Raw genomic sequence first — 15,328 nt, 5'->3', positions numbered from 1 at the left:
GCAACCAGAGGAAATTAACACAATTCCACATTTTTCATCCTTCAGATTTATTAAGATGTTTTCCCCTTAAAACTATTCTTGAATACTAAATTACCTTTTAAAAAAAAATCTTAAACCTTTTTCTTTATTTCCCTTGTCTCCCATTAGCAACGATTTATCCTCTTGCTGTTTCTAGGAGCTGTGAAGTTGCAGAGTTTTAGTTTGTTGGGATGCATCCTGGTGATCTCCTATAGATATCATTTTGCAAATAAAAATGGGAGACTCCAGAGAGGGCAAGGGGCTCGTCAAGTTCACACAGTTACCCAATAGCAGGCCAGCATCTCACCCCATGTCCTGACTCACCAGCTGCTTCTATTTTCATTTTTTCCCCATAAAAAAAAAAAAAAAAAAAAAAAAAAAAAAGACTGGCCCATTGATTCGAGAAGAGCGTACTTACTTTTTCCACATATGGGGCCCTGAAAATATACTGATAGTTGATACTGGATAGACCATGGATTCCTGGCAAAAGTCCCATGGAACTTTGTTCAGGGAGATACTTCAGCAAGAATTGCAAAGAGCTTCTGCAGTCAAAAAAGCTTGGGAAACGCAGCATTCTATCCCTGTCTTGAAAGTCATCACATACCTCCGCATAATAAAACTTCTCAGAAGTCCTGTAGAAATAAACAAATTCTGACTCAGAGTTTGCGGTTTTCATAGAAAACCCATTAGCAGGCAACAAGCAATGTGAGTGTAGGTAAGACTCTCCATATCCTTTCTTTGGCCCTTCACCTGTTGTGTGGTTGGTTTAGCACCGTACGTGGACGTGGTCTGAATACACTGTGCGGGACCCTTTGGGAGTCGAGCAGGTGAATACTGAGACAGAGACTGCTGGTTTCCACCCCATTCTTCCTTTCTTCTCCATAATAGAACCTCACTATCCACCTGCCCTCCTCACCCCATGGCCGGGAACTAGACAACTAGGGCTAGCCCCCGTGCTCCAGAGCCCCCTGAAATCATTCAAACGTCCCAATCCTAAACCTGCTTACCCTGCCTCACCTGTTACTTCCCGAGGAAACAACAATACAGGTTCTTACTCATGTTTCTCCCCCATTCCCTCTGCCTCCTGACCACCCCATGCTTCCCTGTGTGACCCCCACATTGGGGCATGCCTTTCCCTCTTGAGATTGTGAGTATAACAATCTTTTCTTTGGCAATCATCTCCTGATCTGTTGGCATTGTTATACCTAAAGAGAATGAGAACCTTTATTTAAAACAGAGGACATTGAAGCAGCCCCCGTGGAGAAGCCCATGTGGAGAGGAAGTACAGCCTCCTCCCACCAGGCATGTGAATGCGACACCTGCGAAACAGACCCAACGGCCCCAGTTGAGCCTTCAGATGACTGCAGCCCCAGGCCTGGCCTGTTTACAGTCTCATGAGGGGAGAGACTCTAAGCCAGAACTGTCCATTCAAGCCATCCCAAATCTGCAACCCACAGAAATGGAGAGATAGTACATGCCAGTGTTTCATTTTTGTTTTGTTTTTTTGTTTGTTTTAAGTCAATAAGTTAAATAATTTGTTCCTCAGCAACAACTTATAAGTGGAGGGTCTTAGATCTGAAACCAAGTCCATGTAATTCTAAAGCCTAGGGGTTTCCTCATTGCCTCTCCAATGTGCCAGCATGAGCCATATTAAGATGCTTTTGGCTTCTGACTCAAACAGCAAGAAAAAAAATTATCTCACATAACAATAGTTCAAAAGGGAGAGAATTCATTTCCAGAGTTTATTAAGCAACTCAGCTGTATCACCAAGGACCTAACTGATTCTCTCCATTTCTCTCTACCCAGCCCAGCTCACTCAGCCTGTCAGCTTGTAGTTCTTATTTTCAAACCATGGCATGCAGACCTGACAATATGTGTCTTCCCAGGAGTCTCACAACTGACTTCCTGCCATTAACCAGAACTGCAGAACTTGTCCATACCTAAACCATTCACTAGAGAGGCCTAGTGACTGGCCACCCCAGTCAGGGGTGAGTTTTGAGAGCCCTTCACATAGCCACATGGGGCTGGGGACACCTGTGAACAAAATCACACTTCTCGCAACAAGGACGACGCAGGCAGAAGGGTTGGGGTAGCGGTGAATGACTTAGATACATTATCTCCTGTGTGAGCCGGCAAGGAGCCAGCAGAGAGAAGGGAAATAAAGACCCTCAGAAGGTATGGGGAAGAGCAGAAGAGGCAGGGGTAGGTCGGTGAAGGTCAGTTCAAGGGCCTTGGGCTCTACACACAGAACAAACAACCTAAAAGAGGCTTTCCCTAGAACCGTTGTTCACGCACCCCACTCCTGCCTGAGGATGGGTTATGGAACTGCTGGCACATCTGCCTGCTCTCCCACTTTGCCAGTTTGGGTCAGGGTGGCCTGACCCAGTTGCCTCCAAAAGCGTCTCCACCTATGGACCTGGAATAGGCTGTGACACATGGGTCGGCTGGTAGCTGCTGACTGGAGCTCATCTGTATTCCCCAGGGTGGAAAGCAGCAGGGCATGTGTGAACCTCCTTCCCCATTAAGGCGAGATAGGGCTCTTTGCTTAAGTAGTGATTGGTGTCACCAAAAACATTTGGCCTCCTTTACCTGGATATGGAATAATCCAACCCAGATCTTCAGAGATGGAATAGGACCATCTTCCTCTTCCAAGTCCAATTTCTTTATTTGGGAGCTGTGGAACACTAAGTTCATATGGACGTGGCTTGGCCAGGGTCACAGAGGCAAAACAAACTAAAACAGAGTCTTTGACTTCAACGTTCTTTCTCATGACACCTTGTGGAAAAAGATTCTATGCCAGATCTGTAACCTCATTTTTCTGAAACACAATATTGCTGGGTAAAATATTCTAACAGTCTTTCATGTCCGATTTAAAGTACCATGTTTCCCTGAAAATAAGACCTAGCCGGACAATCAGCTCTAATGTGTCTTTTGTAGCATATGAACTATGTTTGATATTAAGACATTTATTTTTAATGTTGTCTAATTAGACTTTCAAGCTGTACCCTTAAAATGTTTCATCTGGTGTTACCAAAACAGGCCAAAAGTCCAGTCAATAATTTTGTCAGCGACTTTTGTTGCTCTCCAATAAATTACATAGAAAATTATCAAGAATAATTCTTTTCCAAGTGGCAGCAAAAATTACGGACTTTAAGTCTCCATTTCAAGAGTTCATTGGACTCGTTACTTCAAAGAGAGTGTAAGTACACTTCCTGAGATGATCTTTCTCAAATAACTCTTCTGTCTACCAGCTGACTTGCAGAACTGAAGTTGTACTCGACACAGACCAATATCACTGGGTGGAGTAAAGGGGGAGCCTTATATTGCAACTGAGTGGGTCTCTTAATCATAATTTTGTATAGCTTTCCTTTACAAGATCCACTATGACTTTGGAAATGTGGTGACATTTGTCTTAAGGGACTGTAATAAAGAGGAAATCTGGTAAGGTGGCTCTAGGGGAGCGAGAGAAAAAGAAAGAGTTGGGGTGGGCACGGTGAGGGAAGAATATGAAATCTGGAGTTATAATTATAGCACTTGGAACGGAAAAAAAACATGTTTAGCATATATCCATAATAAATGTGATTTTCATTATTTCCCTTTATTATTGTTATCCCCAGAAAAAATAAAGCATTCATAGGTTAAGTAAATGATTCACAGAAGAAAACCAAAGGCAGTATGTTCAGTAACTAGCATGACTTTCCCCACTAATTTTCAAGTTGCCAAACCACTATCAGGAAAATATTCTTAGTCAAGCAAACTATTTAAGATTTATTTGTCCTCACCCAAGTGAGTAAGTTAATGTGGGCGAAAAGCAAGATTAGAAACAAACTCTGATTAAACAATTTATTATCAAATGTATCTTGGCTGCGTGCTATGGGACAGGTTTTGTGCAACGATAAAACAAACAGTAAATAGAAAAAGACAAAGGGTTGTAATTTGGTGTAACACCGTGATAGAGGCATGGACAGCAGGGCTGGAAGCACACTGGTGAGGTACCAATCCTGATTTGAGCAAAGAGGTGTCCAGGAAGCTTTCAGGAGAAGGTAACATCTGAGCTAAATGAAGGACAACGGGCAGGGTTAAGCAGACATGGAAGTAAAGGGAGCAGGGAAAACAAAAGCTTGGAAGTGCAGAGAGGAAGTATGGCAGGTTTAAGGAACCTCAACATCAATATGGTGGAGGTGTCAGGAGGTAGGAAGGTAGGGAGGGAGTGAGGAAGGGAGGGAGAGATGTATAGGTGCAGAGGGTCCAGGGGCCAGCTCATGCCGGGCTGCGTCTGCTTTGCCGGGTCAGAATAAATACTGAATGCAATGGGGACAACTGAAAGAATCATTTCAAGCAGATTATATTTATGTGGGTTTTACTGGAAGAGTGGGGAGGTTGGTGTGTGGGTGTGTGTGTGTGTGTGTGTGTGTGTGTGTGTGTGTGTGAGAGAGAGAGAGAGAGAGAGAGAGAGAGAGAGAGAGAGAGAGAGAGAGAGAGAGAGAGAGAGGGATCTTGATTAGACAAGCTTTAAGCTTAGTAAAGGACAGTACAAGGCATTTAAGATCAAAAGCACCAGTGCATTCTGTCATACACTATTGCAACATTCTCTTCATTCACTTAGCATATTAGGATGAATGTATTCTTAAATAAAATTTCCTTCTTCCTTAACATGAGAGCAGAGACGTTGTTTTTCGCAGAGAGAGCAAAGAAAAGAGAGGCCAAGCTTCGATGACTTTCTTTATATGTTCCAAGATCTCACTGCTGATGTTTCACACTGTATTTCAGACTGGATTCCTCAAACTTTTTTTTATTAAGGTCTTAACCATAATGTCAATATGTGACCTTAAAAACTGTACTCAAGGTACTTTTTTTGGACAATGTGTGCATGGGAGAGAAATCTCTTCCTTCGTCTCCCCTCTCCTTACCCATATGTGCTTCCGCCTAAAGTCATTTGTATTTCAGAGTCTAACACTGTGTTCTTTAGCTCTCAGATGCCAGTTTTCATTTGGGTGAGCCTAGCAAAGAAACTGACAAATTCCTTTTGTGATTTGACTACTTGAATAGTAAGATTTTCTGTCAGATTCAGGTTTTATTGAAAATCTGTTCTAGAGAATTAAAGGACAAATTATGTTTATTTAAAATTTTGATCATTACATCTCAAGAGCCACCATTACCAGACTCAGTACAACCTGAAAAACAACACATCACCCAAGTTTGACAGCGTCACCAAATGCATCTGTTTTCCATTGTAAGTTTAAATTCACTTAAGAATTTGCATTTAATCTCAAACTTTTTTTTTTTTTTTTTTTTTGGCTCCTTCACTGGTCACTGGAGTCACATCTTTAAAAAAAACAAATGATACATTCAATCAGATAAGTCAATACTAGGAACTATTCACTACTCACATAGAACATCTTTTGTTTTAGGCACATATATTTTTTCCCAAATGTAAGCAGGTAATTGTGTGTATTTTTCTCTTAAGAAAATTTATTTGAAAGACATTTAAAGATTTTGCACTCAGTAGAAGAATATTGAAATTTTCTCTCTGAGATATATTTTTTTAAAGATTAGTAAAGCATAATTTAGCAAAAACAAACCACAGAATGAAGCTACATTTTAAAAGTATTTGTAGATTTGTAAGTAAACAGTGACTTTATCTGGCTCCTCTATGAGAGACCGTGGAAGCTTTAGATAAAATCCCTGAGCTGTGTGTTTTCCTTTTCCCTTTACCCCAGCCACTGTGGGTTGTTTTTTCCCCAGCCACTGTATTTTAATGACATAAGTTGAGTAATGCTATTCTCTATTTGAAGATCCAATGAAATCGCCCTTTCTAGAGACCAGAAGAGTTAAAATGGACTTTAAACATTATTAAAGCTTTATGTTACGAGATTACCACCTCCTAAACAAGCCATTGTCCTGGAGATCGGATAAAGATGACTTTGATGGTGGGGGTTGGGACAGAAGATGGAGAAGTGATGGTGGAGGGTGACTGAAAAAAATTTTTTTTTCTAAGACATCTGATCCCTGTCTGGGTTGAAAACTCTTGCTTCCCCAGGAGCAATTGGAGAGGAAATACCGGTTAATGTGAAGGGAGACACTAGGAATTAATCATTCAGGGTACAGGATGAAAGCAAGAAGGAATTCTAAAAATAATACCTTCTCCTTCAAAACTGAAGCAATCTGCAAGAAGCAAAATTGGAGAGCTTATTAGCTTGACTCCTTTGCCCTCTGCAGCTGATGCTCCCAGTTTAAATCCTGGCAGAATCCTAAAATGGCAGTGCACTCTGCTAAGGTCAAAAGCATGGAGGACACCAAAGGACATGTATCAGGTGAGTTTGGGGCTCCTCTAACCTCTCCATTCTTATTGCTACCCACCAAGGTAACTGAAAAGGAAGCTGCCAGATAGAGTTGTCATTAACAGGCGGTCCTCTTATTTCACTGCTTTATCCTTTTGCAATATCAGTTGCTTTGGGAGAAACAAGGGAAAGGGAAGCTTGCCAAGAAGTTCGATTGTATGTCTCTTGTTAGTTCCATTTTCTGTGCCCTTTATGCCGAAGAAGCCCTTGCTACAGCTCTCATTTCCTCCACAAAAGCTTGCCACCCAGATCGATCTCATGCCTTTCAGCAAACCCTGCAAATTGCGTGAATTCATATCGCTGACCCCATGACTAGTGTTCCGTGATAAATTCCTTCCTTCTTCTCATCCTTCCTATTTCTTTCTGCCCTTTAACATTTTGGGTCCCTTGACCTAGATGCTAGAGATATGAGGCAAACCAGAACATTCCCTACCCTCAAATTTATTCTCAATCGAGTGAAGGAGACACAAACTGAGGTCTGAAAATTATGAAAAATAAAGCAATTTATCATAGAGTTCCAGCTCATATGGGAAGTAGAGCTACGCCTTGTGACTCATAATGAAGACCTCTGTGCTCAGTGCCACATGCCAGAACAGGTGCTATTTATAAACGGATGAATTCCATCGATGAATAGACTTATTTCAGAAAAGCCTATTTGTGTCAAGACAACAGAATTTCAAGTACTAACATATCTTCCTTCCACTCCCTAAACAAAGACCTTATCTGAAAGAATATGTGTGCCCAACACAGAGAGGCTGCCCAAAGAACTGAATGGCTTGGAGCACATGCGGGAAGGTCCCTTCCTTCTTCAAAGTGCACCCTCCCAGCATAGTTACTTACTAGCAATGGAAATGTGAACAAGACGCTTATATTTTTTGAGCCTGAGGTTCCACATCTTTGACACACAGATGATATTTCTTTCTTCGTGGGGTGGTTGTGATATTGAAAATAGGATACTGGCACACAGCACAGTAAGTGTGCCAGAGGGAGAAGTGCTTGTATTAGCACAGAGACTGTCTGCCCTCTCCTCTCATTTTTCAGCTCCCTGCATGAGGAAGATGGAAAGAGGAGGCCTGGCTAGCAAGTGTTGCTTTCTGGAGTGGTCAGAGCCTCACAGATATTGTGTCTAGTGATGCAGTAGAAGCAGAGGTTCTGGTCTTCCAGGAAATTCTTCCATTTGTACACAACAAAGTGTCCCCCTGCAGCTGGGCTTTAGGATGTAGGGACATAGCAGCGCCAGGAAATTCAAGTTGAAGAGATGAATGCCAGAGACTAGAAGAGGTACTGGAAGCAATGAGAAGTTTCCAAGTTTATAGGTAGGCTGGTGACACAGAATCAGAGAAAGGATTGGGCTATATTTATTCCCTTATGAGCAACTCTCAAATCTTTTGTGTTCAGATGTTGCAAATTCATCCCACCACCACTGCATTCATGAGTCTCAGAGAAAGCAAGTCTCCATTGCTTGAGTAAAGACTACTTCATCCATTGCCTCTCAACCCTGCCCTACTGCAAACTGTCAGGCCCCACCCCCTTTCCTCACCCTCCTTTAGGGGTCCAAATATGGTTTTATAAAGCACAACTTGAAAACCATGTTGGCAATGGTGCCATGTTGAGAATATTGTTCATGTGCTAAAAGCTCAAACATCACTTCTATTTCAGTCAAAGATCGATTGCTCAGTGTTTTGGTTAGCTTTTTAGCTATAGCTATATAATAAACTACCCAAAACATAGTGGCTCAAAACAACACTGATTTTATTTGCTCATGATTCTATAAGGCAGGAATTCAGGCACAGCTCAGCTGGGTACTTCTGCTCCAAGGGGGCTGAGCTGGGGTTACTAGGTCAGCTGCATTCATCTGGTGGCTGGGCCGGGCCAGGCCAGGCTTGAAGGTTCCAGGAAGGCTTTACTCACATGGCTGGTGCTTGGGGGATCCTCCACATGGCCTCTCTGTCCACATGCGAGCTTGAGCTTCCTCACAACATGGTGGTCTTGGAGTAGTCAGACTTCTTATGTGATGGCTGGCTTCCAGGAGAACGCAGTCCAAGCAACCAAAGGCAGGAACTGCAGGTCTCATAGGGCTCAGCCTCAGCAGTCAGCCTCACTTCCACTGCACACGACTGGTCAAAACCAGTCATAGGACCAGACGAGATTCAGAGGGAGGGCACACAGACCCCGCCTTTTCATGGGCGGGAGGGGGAAGGATTTGCAGCCATCTTGACCACAATTAGAGCAGCCTTCCCAGACCTCCAATTTAAGCCTCAAACCCTGTTTCAGTTTCTCCATGCCTCTTAAATTTCTGTTTCACGATATTTATCACAAGTTAGATATGTGATGAGCTGTCTCCCTCGCAGGAACTTTATGGCCAGTGAGGACAAGGAATGAAGTTCATCTGTTAGATGCACCACTGTATATACCCACTGCCCAGGACAGTGCCTCAGACACTGCAGGCTCTTGAAAAATATTTGTTTAGAGAATAAGATAAAATGTTATCAAGATGATGATGATGATGATGATGATGGTAATAATAATAATAATAAAGTCAGGGAAAGTCAGAACAACATAATGTAGTTCACATGATATAGTTCTTTGGACGCAAGAAGATGAAAGAGTGTGCCAAGTCTTTGAAATCTGTCTTTTGTGACACTAAATCTCCATTAACCCCCCAGAAATCTCACACTTCCTATCACTCCCACCATGGAGGAAAACATCTAGTGTGTTCCACCTAAGCACCTCTGTGTATGTGTTTTCAGGACTAGCTATATATTTTTTTAATTAAAAAAAAATTTTTAGTTGGGGTAGAATGCATGAACATAAAATCTACCATCTTAATCATTTCTAAGTGTACAGTTCAGTAGTGTTAAGTATATTTACCTTGCTGTGGAACCAATCTCCAGAACTCTGTTCATCTTGCAAAACTGAAATCCTATACTCATTGAACAACAACTCCCCATTTCCCCATGCCCCCAGCTCCTGGCAGCCACCCGTTCACGTTCTGTCTGTGAATTTGACTACTCTAAGTATTTCATGTAAGTGGAATCACACAGCATTTGTCTTTTTGTGACTGGCTTATTTCACTTCACATACATAATATCCTCAGGGTCCATCCATTTTTGTAGCATGTGTGAAAATTTCCTTTCTATTTAAGACAATAATATTCAGAAATATCTATACTTTTAAACTAGATTTTTTTTTTCTTATGAAATTAAGGACATCTATTCTAAGAAGGTCTAAGAGAACAGTGATCCCTAGAAACACTAAACTTATCTACCCATCCACATTGGGTAGTCTTATTCTTGAGTACAACTCCCAATATATTGTTATTGCCTTCTTTAATTCACTCGAGGACCCTAAAATGTATCAAAATTGATCCATACTTGGCAGCAAAATGCCTGCCTTAGAGAAGAGTGCTAGCCTATACTCTAGGCCAGGGGTGTCCAAACTTTTTTCAACGTTTTTCACCAAGGGCCATATGCAGTAAAATACACAAACAGCCGGGCCACTCACTCGAGGTGAAGTACGTATTGCCTCACCTGGTTTATTTAAGTACACTAAATATATTTTTGGAATTTGCTGCGGGCCAATAAAAAATGGCCCACGGGCTGCAGTTTGGACACCCCTGCTCTAGGCAATAATTTGTGGAGCTCAGTACAAAAGGGAAATGCACAGCACCTTGTTAAAAAATTAGGAATTTTAAGATAGCAACAGCAAAGCATTAAAACAAGTGTGTAGCCCTGTGCAACTGCAAAGACTGTAGACCCGCAAAGCTAGCTCTGCCTATATTATACTAAAAGTGCTTTCCCAGAAAAATGTGCCTTATAATTTCAGCCTATGTCTGAAATCCTGATTTTTTTTAAACCATTACACTGATCGTTAATTCAAACTTTTCAAAGTACACATAAGCCCACAATCTTAACAAAAATATTTTCATTTTTCAATGTCCCTTTCTAGTTCTCTCAGGCATTTTGGTAAAAAAAAGACACAGTGTTACCTTCTTTCCTCTCTACATAGAAAGGTTTCACCCCATATAATTAAGATTGCTGCCTTGCCACTAGCTTCAGGGCCTAGCCATTCCTGTGACCAAGGCTGCCGTGAAACTCTGGTGAGAGGACTGAGGGCCGGACAGTCTCCTAGTGTATCTTCCCCAAACCCACTCTCAGAACTTGGTCTTTTCCTTCTGGTCCTGATGTTTCCTTGAAGGAGGCTGGGGGCTACTCTCTCAGCAGCCCCGAGTTCCTCGTCCAAGTGCTGACTGTCATGATTATGAATCAAGGGATAAGCAATCTCAGAATCACATGACTTTGTAACATAGCTATCTTTTAAAATCTGGTTCGGAGTGTACCACTCCAGTCAATGCTTGATAAAAGTCCATGACGAATCTTGAATTTTAGTCTAGGCACTCAACTCAAACAAGTTGCTCTGTCTACATCATCACTCCCATTTCCTCTCAATCTGTTCACATTGGCTTTCCATACCATACCCACCCCGCTACTCAACAGCTCTTATTGAGATCACCAATGACCTGGATGTTGCCAAAGCCAGTTGTCTATTCTCTGTTCTTATCATACTGGGCCTTTTCGGCCACATTTGGCAAGACTGGACACTCCCTCTTTCTGGAAACTCGTCTCTAGGCTTCAGTGAACTCCTTCTCCTGATGTCCTCTCTTCTTGTTTCCATTCTTGCCCTCCTGACAGTCCCTTCCTCAGTTGCCAGTCTGCGTGATGTTGTATAAACACTTGCTTAATCGCGTCTCTATCCCTCCAGTGGTTTCCAGTTATGTGTTGGGTGATATCCAAACCCTTAGCCTGATCTATGTTTTGACTCTGCCTTCTTTGCCCAATCATTGAGGAAGTGGAAAACCCACTTTTCTGGTCATCTGCTACGCTTTAGCCACACTGGCCGCCTGCTATTCCTTAGACTCCCCAGGGGTTTTTCGAATTGTTGTGCCTTCTTCTTGGAATGCTTTTTTCACAACCTTCACCTGGCTGACTCCTCTTTACTTGGATCTCAGCTAAATGTCCATTCTCGAGAAAACTACCCCGACACTAGTAAAGTAGCTTCTTCATTCAAGTCACTTTCTATCCTGTTTTTCTCTTCACAGCTCATATTATCTGAAATTCTCTTGTTTGTGTGTTTACTGGAATGTAAATTCAGTAAGTGGATTTATCTTGTCACAGTGTCCCTGGAACTTAGAACAGCAATAAATATTCGTAGGCCCTCAATATCAATAAATATTTATAGACTGACTAGCTGACTGTTAATTATTTTCCTGTCTAAAGCTCAGTGGCCCATTCTGCTCATTATGTAAAAACCCTGCCGGAATACAAAAGAAATATAGTAAATCTTTTGGCCTGCATTTTTATATTTAATAGGTATTAGAATGCCTCAAGTGTTTTAGGTTTCCTACATTAGAATCACTTAACCCCGTAGGAGAGCTGAAAGAAAAACAAAAACATAATGGATAGAAGTGTGGGTTTACATAAATGCTTCTAACGCGTAGGGCAATAATTGTGTCAGTTACAGACAGATTCAAGAGAAGTGGCAGACGTTCTGTATACCTGACCTCTGCCAATATTGCTCGCTTCAGTTCAGCCTCTGTTACAAGTGCCTACTGTGTATCAGTCACTGTGCTTGGTGCTGGCAAAGCTAATATGAATAAGACAGCAGCTGACCTTGACTTTGCATTTTTATTAGGGAAAAAGCACATACATAGATCATGTCAGTATAATATGGAGCACGCTGTGAGAGAGCCAGACAGAGGATCACAGAAGAGACCATTTGTCTAGTCAGGGCATGCAGAGGATGTTGTCACAGGGACACCACATTGTGTATGGTGCCACTAAGAAGTATCCCATTCTTCAGAGTGTTCTTGTGTTTTATAGCATGTATGCCATATCTGTCTTTTTACTGTTATTTTAAAACAAGAGGAATCTGCTGGGTTTTAATGTGCCAAAGGCTTTAGCTATATTTCCAAATATAATGATACATATATGATGTGACATATATATTGTAAATATATAATATAGAATATAATACATGTGATAGTAAGGATATTTTTTCTTCCTGATGGTGTTACATTTTTATATATATAATTAGATTTTCTGTCTAGAGACTTTCATGTAACTTGTTAACAGTTAATTTCTACAATTTTTTTAGCCTTCTCACCATTGAACATTCTGTGTTGAGTCTTGTGTTACCCAGATCAGAGAAGCTCCAGATCAGCATATTTAAAACTGAGAGTGACCCTTTTAGGATTTCACTGAACCAATAATGAATACATCCGTCAAAATGAGATTTTAATCATCATCCAAGAATGGGATCCTTTTTATTCCAGTTATCCAAACTTTGATCATTAGCCTCTTTTCTTTTGCCTTTCAATATGGTTAAATCACTGACAGAAAAATTTTTAACCTTGCAGTCCTTTCCAACTTCTGCTTATCCTACTTTCGTTTCACAGTTATTTTTCTCTGTATTTTTTTTAAACATTTAAGTCCATATAACCTAGCCTCCTACTTTCTATCCATTGCTCCACACTGGCCTTCATTTCTCTAAAGTTAATGAAATTTTCTTGATGAGAAAGAAGTTTAGCTTGTTAGTTCCTGTCATCTATAACCAAAGAAGCTATGTCGCATGCCTTACACAGCCTTACATAGTGGACCTCACTATAAACAAATTTCTTCATATTAAAATTACTTCTCAGTTTCTGAGATTTCATTCCCACCCAGTTTCTAACCAAAGTCACGAAATGTTTTTCAAGTGACAGAATTGTTATGACCTTGGAGACAGGACTGAACTAAATGTACAAAGAAAAGCAGTGGTGATGGGGAAATGCTGAGACAGCTGCTGCCTCCGGAGAAACTGGACAAAATACTGGGCGAAATGCAACTGAAAAGAGCCCAAATCTAAGTTATTCCTGGAAAGAGGAAATTATTTTCAGGCCTAATTTTAGGAAAACACAAGTAAACATATACTTGGCCCCAAGACCCTACATAACTAGCCTCTCTCCATAGATACACACACACACACACACACACACACACACACACACACCCCTCACTCTTGCTCACACATAGTCTCTGAACTTATTTCTCACTATGCTTTCTTTGCTCACTCTGCTGTAATCAAGACAGGCTTGACACCCACTCAAGCCTTTGCACTGGCTGTTCTCTCTGCCTAGAACACACGCTGCCCCCGCCGTCCCCCTCCAAATCCCTAGAGCAAAATTCTTTTCTTTGAGCCTTTTTTTCAAATATCATGTTTCTAATGAGGATTACCCGACGATTATGTTTAAAACTATAATTTATTCCTGTCAGACAGTGGCTTCCAGAAAATATCAGAGAAACAACCTATTAATAAGCCAAAGCTAAGTTTATTCTCACCAAAATAAGAGAAAAAGACCTGGCAGTACCATGTCGGAGTCCTGGAGCTCGGACAGTGATGTTGGGGTATTTTTGTGGTCGGGGAATTCGTCTGAAGGCAGGTCATTTATTGCAGGGGCTTGATTAGGGTTGCGTAAAGATCGTGATGTATTTTAGAACTGGTGGACACAGCACGGAGAGAATTTGAGATGACTATTTCAAAGAGTCTTGGGGAGTAAGCAGTCATTTGATCAGACTGTTCATTCAAATGTGTTTCCAAAAGGACAAACAGGAGATAACAAAATCTGTGAGAATGCTTGTTGATGCAGGCGCAAGTAATCTTTCCATCTTCTTCAGGGCCACAAAACTCCTCTAGAGAAATTTATGGTTGGTTTGCTCTTGCTCTCTTACCTGAAAATAGATTAGAATAGTCCCTGGAGTATAGTAAGTTCTCAATAAATATTTGAGATGAATGGATAAATATAGTGATGGCAACATTTTTATTACCCAAACTGAAAATTGTCATTCTAACAGATAATTTTTGCATGCTATAATGGAACAATGATTTTATTTTTACCATCTTGTAGTCATTATCTTATCTGATATTTAAATACAGGAAAACTCACATTCCTTCTCTAATCAAAAGAATCACAAATCATTTGTTTTAAAGGTTAGTGAATGGGAGAAAACTTTTGCAAAAGATGTAAAGGACTTTTATCCAAAACACACAAAGAACTTTTAAAACACAACAATAAGAAAATGAACAGCCAAAGCAATTCTAAGAAAAAACAACAATGCTGGAGGTATCACATTCCCTGGCTTCAGCTTGTTTGACAGGGCAATGATAATCAAAATAGTATGGTACTGGCAGAAAAACGCAGCCCAATGGAATAGAATTGAGAACCCAGAAATAAACCCACATAAATATGGACAGATAATATTTGACAAAGAAGCCAAAAACGTATGATGGAGAAAAGCCTCTTTAATAAATGGTGCTGGGAGAATTGGAAAGCTACATGCAAAAGAATGAAACTGGACTGCTGTTTGTCACCATGTACCAAAATTACCTCAAAATGGATCAAAGACCTAAACATAAGACCTGAAACAATAAACTGCATAGAAGAAAACATAGGTACTAAACTTAGGATCTTGGGTTCAAAGAGCATTTTATGAATTTGACTTCAAGGCAAGAGAAGTAATAGCTAAAATAAATGAATGGGACTATATCAAACTAAAAAGCTTCTGCACAGCAAAAGAAACCATCCACAAAATAAAGAGGCAACCAACCAAATGGGAGAAGATTTTTGCAAACAGCGCCTCGATAAGAGGCTAATATCCAAAACATATAAGGAACACATACAACTCAACAACAAAAATGCAAACAATCCAATTAAAAAATAATGGGCAGGGCCGGCCCAGTGGCTCAGGTGGTTAGAGCTTCATGCTCCTAACTCCACAGGCTGCCGGTTCGATTCCCACATGGGCCAGTGGGCTCTCAACCACAAGGTTGCCAGTTCAATTCCTCGAGTCCCGCAAGGGATGGTGGGTTTCACCCCCTGCAACTAGCAACGGCAACTGGACCTGGAGCTGAGCTGCGCCCTCCACAACTAAGAC

This window comes from Rhinolophus ferrumequinum, chromosome 3 (assembly GCF_004115265.2).
Source record: "Rhinolophus ferrumequinum isolate MPI-CBG mRhiFer1 chromosome 3, mRhiFer1_v1.p, whole genome shotgun sequence".
Taxonomy (NCBI): domain Eukaryota; kingdom Metazoa; phylum Chordata; class Mammalia; order Chiroptera; family Rhinolophidae; genus Rhinolophus; species Rhinolophus ferrumequinum.
This window is presented reverse-complemented; position numbering follows the sequence as displayed.